The sequence below is a fragment of the Lissotriton helveticus genome, chromosome 5_1 (genome assembly GCF_964261635.1).
Source record: "Lissotriton helveticus chromosome 5_1, aLisHel1.1, whole genome shotgun sequence".
In the NCBI taxonomy this organism is placed as follows: Eukaryota; Metazoa; Chordata; class Amphibia; order Caudata; family Salamandridae; genus Lissotriton; species Lissotriton helveticus.
In genome coordinates, this window is record NC_136065.1 from 812740190 (window position 1) to 812752330 (window position 12141).

The window sequence follows — 12141 nt, forward strand, 5'->3', positions numbered from 1 at the left end:
GGGCAGAAGGGGACAAAAAATGAGTTAGGCAGAGGGCAGAAGGGCACAGAAACGAGTGGGGCAGAGGGCAGAAACGAGTGGGGAAGAGGGCAGAAGACCACAAAAACGAGTTGGGCAGAGGGCAGAAGAGCACAAAAACGAGTGTGGCAGAGGGCAAAAGGGCACAAACACGAGTGGGGCAGAGGGCAGAAAGGCACAAAAACGAGTGGTACAGAGTGCAGAAGGGCATAAAAAACGAGAGGGTGGCAGTGATGAACCAGAGGGCGCATCGCGGTCTCGCACAAAAAAAAACCCACAAACAGGCAAAGCGCCCCACAAACATGCCAAAACACCCCGCGAACACACAAAGCGCCCCGCGAGTACGCAAAAATAAAAAAATCCACAAATTCGCGAATTTTGCGGATCGCAAAGTCGCAAATCCGCAAATTTGCGGATCGCGAATTCGCAAAATTCGCCCATACTTAGTTGTATCCACTGTTGTCAGTGACAGGCGAGTGATCTGTGCCAGGGTGTATCTGTTTGGACTGCTGAGGGTTCCTCTATGGAGTGGGATATGTGACTGCTTGGCACGTGCTGTCCCACACCCTGCAGTTACATGTGTTGCCCTGTGTGTGCCATGAAGAGTGAGTGTGTTGCACCCGTTACGCTATCTGTTGGCTTTCAATGCCATGTAGTGCATTAGGGCTTGAACACCGGCCAAATTCACACGGAAAATGATGCAAGTTCTGTCAGCATCCTATGCCCTGGTCACATTATCAAAGGTGTGCAAGGGTGTGTCTCTGGGACATAGAGCAGGTGTAGTGATGTTGTTTCACTGTGTCTTCCTGACAGGTAACTGCCTACGAGAAGGGTGAAATCTGGAGGGACATCGTCAGGGCCGTGAGATGTGCGGGGGGCCCTCGCCGGCGGCTGCGCAACGCGCAGAAGAGTTGGCAGGACATCCGGTGCTTGACCGGGCGTATCGCCTGGGTCCAGCTGAAGCTGTCACCTCCACGCCGGCATGGAGGACACAGTCACCTGACCCCCCACATGCTCCGTGTCCTGGCGGGGGTGTTCTCAGACCTCGATAGGCAGTTGCAGGAGAGACAGCAGCAAAGAGGGGATAGGTACATGGCTGTTTTGTAGTGTTGTGCGTCACCTGCTTTTTGAAGTGCTGTGGAGCCTGGCTACACTCCCACAGTCGGGGTGTCAGGTCAGACAGGTTATATGTGCAGTGTCTTTTCGATCCCCATAGTCACCTGGTGCTCTTTTTCATCCCTTCCCCTCCTTAACATCTGTCCCCTAGTCCATGTGTAATCAAATTTGCACATGTTCATCTAGGGTGCAAGAAAATTAGACTGCACATTGATTTCCGCACCATGTGGGAGGGTGTTGTGTGACATGTGTTGGGACCTTGCCTGTGCCATGACCTGCACACTGTGTTTGGCCTTCATATTTGTTTGCACTGATGCTGGGTCTCAACATTGGAGTGTGAGGTTTCAACTGCACACCCTTGCAGCATGCATGACCTATGTTGTGTTTTCAGACATGATGTACAACAGTGGTAAATTTGCATAGTGCCATGATGGTTACTCATGGTACAGTAGGCCCATTCCAGACCCACGGATCAGTGTGTCCACTACAGTCCCCTGAGACACCCTGGCCTCCTAATCATGTGTGTCATCCAACACTGTGCCCATTCTATGTGGGTTCAGCATGGGTCTGCCTCTGTGGCATTGGTCCCTGGCATAGTTTGTATTTTTCCTGTGTCTGCTACATGTGTCCACTGGACAGGGATACAACATTTGGCTTGTGCGTACTCACACTGGGCAGTGCATGTATGCCTATTCACAACAATCTGTTGATGGTTGTTTGTCGCAAAAATTTATTTCCAGCCTCACAGGGTGAGCTTGGGTTACTTTTGGAATTGCTGCTGCACAGTTTTTGTTACCTCGATTCAGAGGTCTCACTTCTTGAGCTGTATCAATCACAATGAGGTCTAAATGGGCCTGCCTGATTTAGCCTTGCCAGGTCTGACCTGTGGGTGAGAATTGGCTGAACAATGATTTACCATGCACTGCCCCAGTGATGGCGGCCAGTGTTTGCAGTTGGGACTTGGCAGCCTATGTCATTTTGTTCCTGACACGATTCAGGGTCATACAATTTTGCCACATGTATGTAGTTCCGATGCAGCGCTGTTTTGTCTTCGGTTGCACACTTCTGTGTTGACATTTTGCCTGGGGATGACGGTGTGTCCACAATTTAGCAATGATTTTGTTCCTCACAATTGCTGGCCCAATAGCTTATTGTCCAGAGTTGGGACATGTGTGCCACTCCACATGACAGCCAGTAGGTTTTATGTGCAAGCAAGTGTGTCATCAGGGAGTGGATGCCCATGTGAGGACTGACATATTTGAAGTTGTGTCACATAAATGTTTGTACCTTGGCACTCACACCAATTGTATAAATTACATTTATGTGCCTGCATGATAGATCTCTCACAAGGTAGTGCACACAAAGCAACATTTCCACTTTCTTGAAAGAAGCTGGCACCTATTCAAAGAGGCCTGTGTTAGCGATTAATGGTGTGCCTTGATATCCATATACATGTCCCCACAGTGGTCTTGAGGTTTTGAAACTCCTTTGTTGTCAATTATACAAACTAATGAGTGTCCAGACATCAAGACCTCCGTTGGACCATGTATATGGACAATCTGCAACGCCATCTGTTTCTAACAGTGTTTTCTCTGAAAGGGTGCCAGCTTTTTCAATGAATGTGTAAATGTTTTTTATTGAGCATTTTATTATGAGACATCTTTCATAGTGACACATATGTGTTCTCTTCACAAGATGGCGAATTACCACATTCAATACATGTTGATTGTGTAAAGTATGGTGACCCCAAGATACCAACATTTTTTTCACATTTATTTTTTGCCCAATGTACTTACAGGGCTCTGAGTGTGGTGTCACCTTGGGGAGTGAGGTGGGTTAGTTTGCCCTGAAGGGCACCACTACTGTTTCTTTCTTTGTGAACTTCAGGTGGCATCACTTCATTGTATTGATCTGCTCTCTTGTAAACAAACACTAGCTTCTCTGTGTATTTCTCATTCAAGTTGTGGCCTGGTGTGTTCTTTAGATCATTGTGTCCAAGTAGCATTGTGTCTATACCAACTGGGCAGTACAAGGTTCAAATATGTGCAGAGTTATCTGGCTGTTACTCATGATGCATGGCATGATTTGCAGTGTGACCTACTAATGTTGTGCTCATGTGTCAGATGTGTACAGGTGACTGATGCATTTCTGCTTCTTCTCCTTGCCCACAACATCATCACCAGAAACTGGAGGAGACAGCTGCACAGACCAAGAGGAGGGACACAGCCACGGTGCCACCAGCGTGGAGGAATAAGAGGGTGCCAGTGGCACGGAGGGTGAGGGGAGTCAGTCTGCAGACCAGATGGAAGGCAAAACATCATACCAGGCCGACGGATCCGATTCTGGCTCCCTGGAGGAGCAGGAATATGCAGCAACACCGGGCAGCTTCACAGAGTCTGTGCCCGCCCCCTCCAGCACCATCTCCATCCTCCCAGTTGCTCCCATCCCTTCTGTCCGTGCAGCTCCCATGTCTCCTTCTGCCCCGGCACCGCAGCCCCTGCCCCTGTCACCCATGCTGCCCTCAGTGCAGAGTCTGTGGACTTACTCCGCCAGTTGCATGTTGGTCAGACATCGATGCTGAGTGTCCTCCATGGCCACACTCAAATCCTGACCCAGTTGCTGTCTTTCATGGAGGGCATGTCAGCAACGATGTCTGACCAACGTCGGATCATGCAGTCCATGGACTCCTCACTGACGGCAGCAGTTTCCCTCCTGCAGTGGTCCGTCCCCCACCCTCCTTCGGACCCATCCACCCCCCCTCTCCCATACCAGTCCAAGGCACACGCAGGAAAACACAATCACGCATACCAACGGACACAGGCAGCACACCCCCACAAAAGTCGAAGCGCACACCTCCTGGCATGCACACTCAGGGGGCTGCAGGCACACCCACAAGGGTTAGACCGCAGACATGCAGCCAGAGTCACGGTGCGCAACCCTCACAGCCCTTCCCTCCACTCCAATTGTGTCCTTGGGTGTAGGGGTTGGGCAGGCCGAACTGGCTGCAGTGTGCAGCGCTGAGTATGAGTCCACTTTTGGCACTGCACACTGCACTGAGGAGGATACGTCCACCCCTGCACCCACCAAACCTACCCTTACCACTCCTGTCCCTGCGGTGCCTAGTCCTGCCCCCGATGATGCCCCCCAAGGGTCCACATCACATTGAGTACTCCATGTGCAGGCAAGTTGGGGTAGACGACCTACCCAGCGTTCCCCTACAAGGACTAATTTCTGGACTGGCATTGGCCAACATCTTTTTTGTTTGTGTTGAAAAAAGCCTTTTATTTTACTTTCACCACTATTGCATTTCAGGTACTTGATGTTGGTGATGAGGGACCTGGAGTTGGTGTCATGGTAATGTTTTGGGGTTCTGAAAGATGTTTTTGTTGACGGTCATGAGGTGGACCATGGTATCTGTGTGCCATCACAAAGTCTCTGAAATTAATCATTGGTTGTGTGTGTTCAGTTTGGCTAGAGAAATTGTCCCAAGGAGTGTTCCTTCCTCTGTGACACATGGCATCTTCACTGCAGACAGTTGCACAATTGTTGTACTGACATGTGTGCACATTTCCTTTTTTGGTGACGGTTCCCTTGAACAATGGCCATGCCTGCTCACAGATGTCTACTGCTCATTCATCTGTGCCATCCTTGCAAATCACTATACTTGTGTTTTGAGTATGTACAAATGCCTTTTCACACATTGAACCTTTTCACCACTATGCATGAGTATAATCACAGCCTACCCCTATGATGGGGGATGTTATGCAGGGTATTTGGGCACAAGACTCACCGTTTTGTGAATTGTATCTAAGGGGGTTCAACCCTATTCCTTCCATGATAGCCTACATCTTGGTGGTCTGACCACCACCTGGGCATTCATATCAGTCCTGGGATGTGCGTGACACTGTGTGTTCCCTTTTGCTCTCTTTGTTTGGTAGCTGTTACATCACTATACACTATTGTGTCAAGATGGTAGGGTGTGTATTTCACCAGCAACCTCCATGGGTGGGTATGCATGTGGAATTTGCCAACACACCCACATGTGGTGTGTCACGCAGTGTGTGAAAGTAATCCATCCTCCAGGGAGTGGGACACTGCTGTAAATGATGTGTTGCTATGGCACTATCAATATAGTCACAAGTTAGGGATGTGCACATAACTAAGTATGGGCGAAATTTGCGAATTTGCTTTATGCGAATTTGCGCGAAATCGAATTCACAATCCGCAAAATCCACGAATTCGTGCGAATTTGCGGATTTTTGTTTTTTTGCGTGTTCACTGGGTTTTTTGCGTGTTCGCGGTGTTTTTTGCGTGTTCGCGCGGCTTTTTGCATGTTCGTGGGTCGCTTGCATGGCGAAGTTACCCATGTGGTTGTGTATGGGCACAGCACCCTCTGGTTCATAGGATTTGTAGGATTTGTATAGCGCACTACATACCCAGAGGGTTTCAAGGCGCTTAGGAAGGGGAGGATGATTACTTGTCAAATATCCACGTTTTAAGTTGCTTTCTGAATGCTAGGTGGTTCTGGGTAAGGCGAAGGTAAGCGGGGAGTGAGTTCCATGTTTTAGCAGCCAGGTATGAAAAGGATCTGCCTCCCATGGTGGTCTTGTTGATGCGAGGTACAATGGCGAGGGCTTGGTTGGAGGAACGTAGTTGGCGTGAGGGGGTGTAGAAGGACAGTCGTGAGTTGAGGCAGTCTGGACCGATGTCGTAGAGTGATTTGTGTGCGTGGGTAAGCAGTCGGAAAGTGATCCTCTTATTGACGGGTAGCCAGTGTAGGTCTTTAAGGTGACCAGAGATGTGTTCGTTGCGTGGGAGGTCTAATATGAGCCTGGCTGAGGCGTTTTGGATTCGTTGGAGTTTCTTCTGGAGTTTTGCGGTAGTGCCCGCGTAGAGGGTGTTTCCGTAGTCCAGTCGGCTTGTGACCAGAGCGTGGGTGACTGTTTTCCTTGTATCGGAGGGGATCCAGCGAAATGTTTTTCTGAGCATGCGAAGAATGTTGAAGCAGGAAGAGGATACGGCGCTGACTTGTCTGTTCATTGAGAGTGAAGAATCCAGGATGACGCCTAGGTTCCGTGTGTGGTCTGTCGGGGTGGGTGCTTTTCCGAGGGCTTCCGGCCACCAGGAGTCGTCCCATGCAGAGGGGGATGTACCGAAGATGAGGACTTCTGTTTTGTCTGAGTTCAGTTTCAGACGGCTTTGTTTCATCCATTCGGCGACTTCTTTCATTCCTTCGTGTAGGTTAGTTTTGGCGGTGCTGGGGTCATTGGTGAGAGAGAGGATCAGTTGAGTGTCGTCCGCGTAAGAGATGATGTTGAGGTTGTGTTGGCGTGCGATGGCCGCGAGGGGGCTCATGTATACGTTGAAGAGGGTGGGACTGAGTGAGGATCCTTGTGGTACGCCGCAGATGACTTCAGAGGCCAAGGACTTGAAAGGAGGAAGGCGGACTCTCTGGGTTCTTCCGGTGAGGAACGAGGTGATCCATTCAAGTGCTTTTCCTTGGATTCCGATGTTATAGAGGCGTTGTAGGAGGGTGCTGTGGCAGACTGTGTCAAAGGCTGCGGAGAGGTCGAGGAGGATGAGGGCGACTGTGTCTCCATTGTCTAGTAGCGTTCGAATGTCGTCTGTTGCTGCGATGAGGGCGGTCTCAGTGCTGTGTTTTGCTCGGAAGCCAGATTGGGAGGGGTCGAGGGATTTGTTGGCTTCGAGGAAGGTGGCGAGCTGGTTGTTGACAGCTTTCTCGATGACTTTGGCCGGGAATGGGAGAAGCGAGATGGGGCGGTAATTTTTGAGTTCGGTGGGGTCCGCTGTTGGTTTTTTCAGAAGGGCGGTGAGTTCAGCGTGTTTCCAGTCTTCCGGGAAGGTGGCGGAGTTGAAGGAGCAGTTGATGACGTCTCTGAGGTGCGGAGCTATGACGGAGTCTGCTTTGTTGAAGATGTGGTGAGGGCATGGGTCTGTGGGGGATCCTGAGTGGATTGAATTCATCAGGCGGATGGTGTCCTCAGCGGAAATTGGGTTCCAGTCGTTGAGAGTGTTCACGGGGGGAAGATGATCAGCAAATGGTAGGGTGGGTTGATTTCCGGGTTGGTTGTCAAAGCTGTTGTGGATGTGTGCAATCTTGTTGTGGAAAAATGATGCTAGGGAGTCGCAGAGGGTTTGAGAGGGGTTCATCACTGCCACACTCAGGTTCATCACTGCCACCCTCTGGTTCACCACTGCCACCCTCTGGTTCACCACAGCCACCCTTTGGTTCACCACTGCCACCCTCTGGTTCACTCCTGCCACCATCTGGTTCATCACTGCCACCCTCTGGTTCACCCCTGCCACCCTCTGGTTCAGCACTGCCACCCTCTGGTTCAGCACTGTCACCCTCTGGTTCTCCCCTGCCACCCTCTGGTTCATCACTGTCACCCTCTGGTTCATCACTGCCACCCTCTGGTTCACCACTGCCACCCTCTACCGAGACCTTTTGTGACGCAGTGGCAGCACAAAAGATGCGCCATGGTGCTGGGTATTAACAACGTGACGCATCTGAGAGATGCATCACGTTGTAAAGCCCTGCGCCATCAGGAGGCGTTCCGGCGCAGGGGAGGGCGTTCCTGTGCAGGAACGCCTCCTAAAAGTGGCTGAGTGAAATCTACAAGGTTTCACTCAATCACTTTTAGGCCAATGCTGCGTCAAAACCCTGCGCCTGCTTGAAGCAGGCACAAGGCTTGATGCAGCATTGGGGAGATAGGGCCCCCCAGAGCATTGCTGGAGCTGCGTCGCAAGTGCGACGCAGCTCCAGCAATGCGCTGCTTTTACTGCACAGATGCGTGACGCATCTGTGCCGTTTTTGCCACATGGTGCGCAGCGTTGTAAATGCGGCGCACAATGGGTGGCAGGGCTGTGGCGCACAATAACTGGCACATCCCTGGGGATGCGCCCGTTATTGTAAATCTGCCCCAATACATTTAGCCAATGAGGCAGCACTTACTGATTAGACAGTAGAAAGTACTCCAGTTCAGTAGAGGTATTGCACAAAAAGGTGGCATCTTCGTGGAGTAACACGCAGGGCCGGATTCATTCTGCCCCCTGTTAGACTCGTTTTTTGTGCCCTTCTGTCCTCTGTTAGACTCGTTTTTCCCAAGTTTTTCTGCCCTTCTGCCCTCTGTTAGACTCGTTTCCCCCTTGTTTTTCTGCCCTTCTGTCCCCTGTTAGACTTATTTTTTGTGCCCTTGTGCCCTTTGTTAGACTCATTTTTCCCTTGTTTTTCTGCCCTTCTGCCCTCTGTTAGACTCGTTTTTTGTGCCCTTCTGCCCTCTGTTATTCCCTTGTTTTTGTGCCCTTCTGCCCTCTGTTAGACTCGTTTTTTGTGCCCTTCTACCCTCTGTTAGACTCGTTTTGCCCTTGTTTTTCTGCCCTTCTGCCCTTTTTTAGACTGTTTTTGTGCCTTTCTGCCCTCTGCATCACCACATCATCACTCAGCGCTACCCCAGCATCACTCAGCACCACCACATTATCACTCAGCACCACCACATTATCACTCAGCACCACCACAGCACCACTCAGTACCACCACAGCATCACTCAGCACCACCACAGCATCACTCAGCACCACCACAGCACCTCTCAGCATCACCACAGCACCACTCAGTGCCCCCACAGCATCACTCAGCACCAGCACAGCATCACTCAGCACCACCACAGCATCACTCAGCACCACAACAGCACCACTCAGCACCACCACAGCATCACTCAGCACCACCACAGCATCACTCAGCACCACCACAGCACCACTCAGCACCACCACAGCATCACTCAGCACCACCACAGCACCACTCAGCACCACCACAGTATCACTCAGCGCAACCACAACATCACTCAGCGCCACCACAGCATCACTCAGTGCCACCACATTATCACTCAGCACCACCACAGCACCACTCTGCACCACCACAGCATCACTCAGCACCACCACAGCATCACTCAGCACCACCACAGCACCAATCAGCACCACCACAGCACCACTCAGCGCCACCACATAATAATTACATTAAAAAATTAAACAACTTAAAAAATTTTAAATGTAGCAAAAATGATTTTACAAATTAAAAATAATAATCATTTTAAAATATTATTAATTTAAATTCACAAAAACATAATAATATAAATGAGAACAACATACAAATATATAAAATACTATTCTCGCTACTATTTATACCAAACTACGCAAACAATTAAAATTAATGTATGAAAAATGTACTGCTCCCCATCACAGAATGCAAAAATAATAAAGCAGTTTAAAATTTACAGATTTTCCTCCAATAAATGCAACGGTAGTAACAGCATTGAATTGCGGATAAGTAATATTTACTGTGCCCATTCCAGCCAGTACAACAGTAGCAAAACTGCTGCAAAACTGCTGCAGTGCGAATAAACTTACTATTCCCTCTCCAATCACTACAATTGTAGGTAAAGTGTTAGATTTAGGAGGGGTAAAGTACACTATTCTCACCCAATGAGTGTAACAGTAGGTAACATATTGGATAGGGGAGGGGCAAAATGTACTAATCCCTCTCGAGCCAGTACAAGAGTAGGGAGAGTGTTAGATTACAGAGGGGTAATATTTACTATTCCTATTCCAATAAGTGCAACAGTAGGGAAAGAGTTGGATAGTGGAGGGGTACAATTTACTATTCCCACTCCAGTCTGTTCAACATTAAAAACAAACAAAATATCTTCAACAAAATACAATTATTTTAAAAACAGAGTTAATAACAAAATATAATGTCGAAAAATAAAATAAAAATATATTTAATATAAGATATTTTGCAAATAAAAACATATAACAATCTTAAATACATATCACAAATACCTACAAATAATATTATAAATATAAAACCAAAATTATTTTCATACAAATAAATTCTTTTACTCCGACCGCTAGTTGGAAGATTTCCGACTCCGGTCGGACACTTTCCGACCGCCTCTGTCGATATTCGGTCTGACCAACCGATTATGATGTCAGTGGTCAGAACGTAAGCTGGCCAGTCATTCCAACTCAGTTCGGACCATCTCTCAGAGTATTCCTGTTGGTCGGAAGAACACCATGGTTGGAACAATACCATGATCCCCTATTGAGGGCGATTCCGCCGTCGGTATTTCAACTTCGGTTTCCAACAGCCTTTCCGTGCCGGCCTTTCCAAAATTGGAAAGACTACTGTAAAGTGAGTTTGGCGGCCCCTAGCTGGCCCCATTTTCTCCGCAGCTCCGATAAAGAACAGTGGGAATCCGACCAAACAGTGTTTGGTCGCATAGTAATCAGGTCGGTCGGTCCTGAGCCAGAGACTGTGTCAGGCGAAGGTAACTCTGACCCACATCGTAATAAGCCCCTTAGTTTGGTTACTTCCCTCCGTATATACCCAAAAACTCACAACATGCACCTGCATTTACACTATAAATATTCATCAACATGTTAATTTTCATTAATTAAATATTAATTATTAATTAGTTATAATTAATATACTTCCCAGGATAAATCCCCACAAAGCATACAACACACTCATAACATGTAACACAAATATATTTACACAATTTCCATAATTAATTATTAAGTTAATATTTATTATCATTTAAAATAAGAATTATTAATTGCTTTAAATTATTTTACTTCCCACTCTATAGCCCTACAAAACCCACAGCCCGCATCTAAAATAAAAAACAAATTATTTGCACATTAACATAATTAATAATCAATTAAACCAATATTATTATTTGGAAACTAAATTATAATATTTACGCTTAATTAACTTCCCACCCTTTACCCCTTTACTCCCTAGAACACAAACCTAAAATAAACTTACAAAAAATGATTACACAATTAATTTTCATTTTTAAATGAATAACTAACAGTATTCACCAACTAATTATAAAGCAATTAAAATAATTTTCTCCCCACACTTTACCCCAACAAACCCAAAACCTACACCCAAAAAACATAAATAAACAATTAATATCATTAATTATCAATTAAATAATGAATAATAATTTATAACTAATTATGTATTAATTAAAACAAATTACTTCCCACCCATTATCCTATAATACCCCAACCCACACCTAAAAACAAAATAAACAATTAACAAAACTAATTATCAATTAATTAATTAGAATTAATTATCAACTAATTATTAATTAAAAATAAATTACTTTGCAAACTTTACCCCATAACCCCAAAGCCTGCACCTACACAAATTGATGCAATTAATGTAATTAATTATTAATTCATTCGTTAATATGAATTAACAACTAATTATTAATTAATTTAAAATATATTATATTCCACCCTTTACCCCTATAAACCCAACAACCCACACATAAAATGTACCTCCAAAAAGTACAAGCATCATTAGCACAATGAAATATCAAATAAATATAATTAAATGAAAATAATCATTCATTTATTATAATTAAATTACTTCTCACACTATTCCCCCCTAAACCCACAACACACTACGGAGCTACAAAACACAAAATGTATTTAAAGTAATTTAAATAACTACAGACATATTAAAAAACATAAACAACACTTTACATCACATACATTTAAAATAAATACTAAGGGGCTGATTACAACGTCAGTTGGAAAGGCTCCGAAACGCATTCTGTTCGTCTCAATCCGATTCGGAACCCGTCTTTCTGACCGATTCGGAAAGCCTTCCGACTGACCGATTATGATAGTCGGAAACTATTCTTTCTTTCTGATTTGGTTCCGACTTGGTACCACATGGCAATCTGAGTAACCGAGTCGTTCAGAGCAGACTTGTATAGGTCTACGGAGTGCGTTTCTGACCAACATATTAAAATGTCAGATTCGGACAGGCTTTCCAAATCAGTTGTTCCAACACGAATCGTCAGTCGGAATGCAACTTTAATGGTCAGTAGAAGGCCCCCCTTCACCTGGGGCCCTCTTTCTAACCATGCACATTGTGGCAGGCACCATGGGGTTCCTGCTACAGAGTGCACG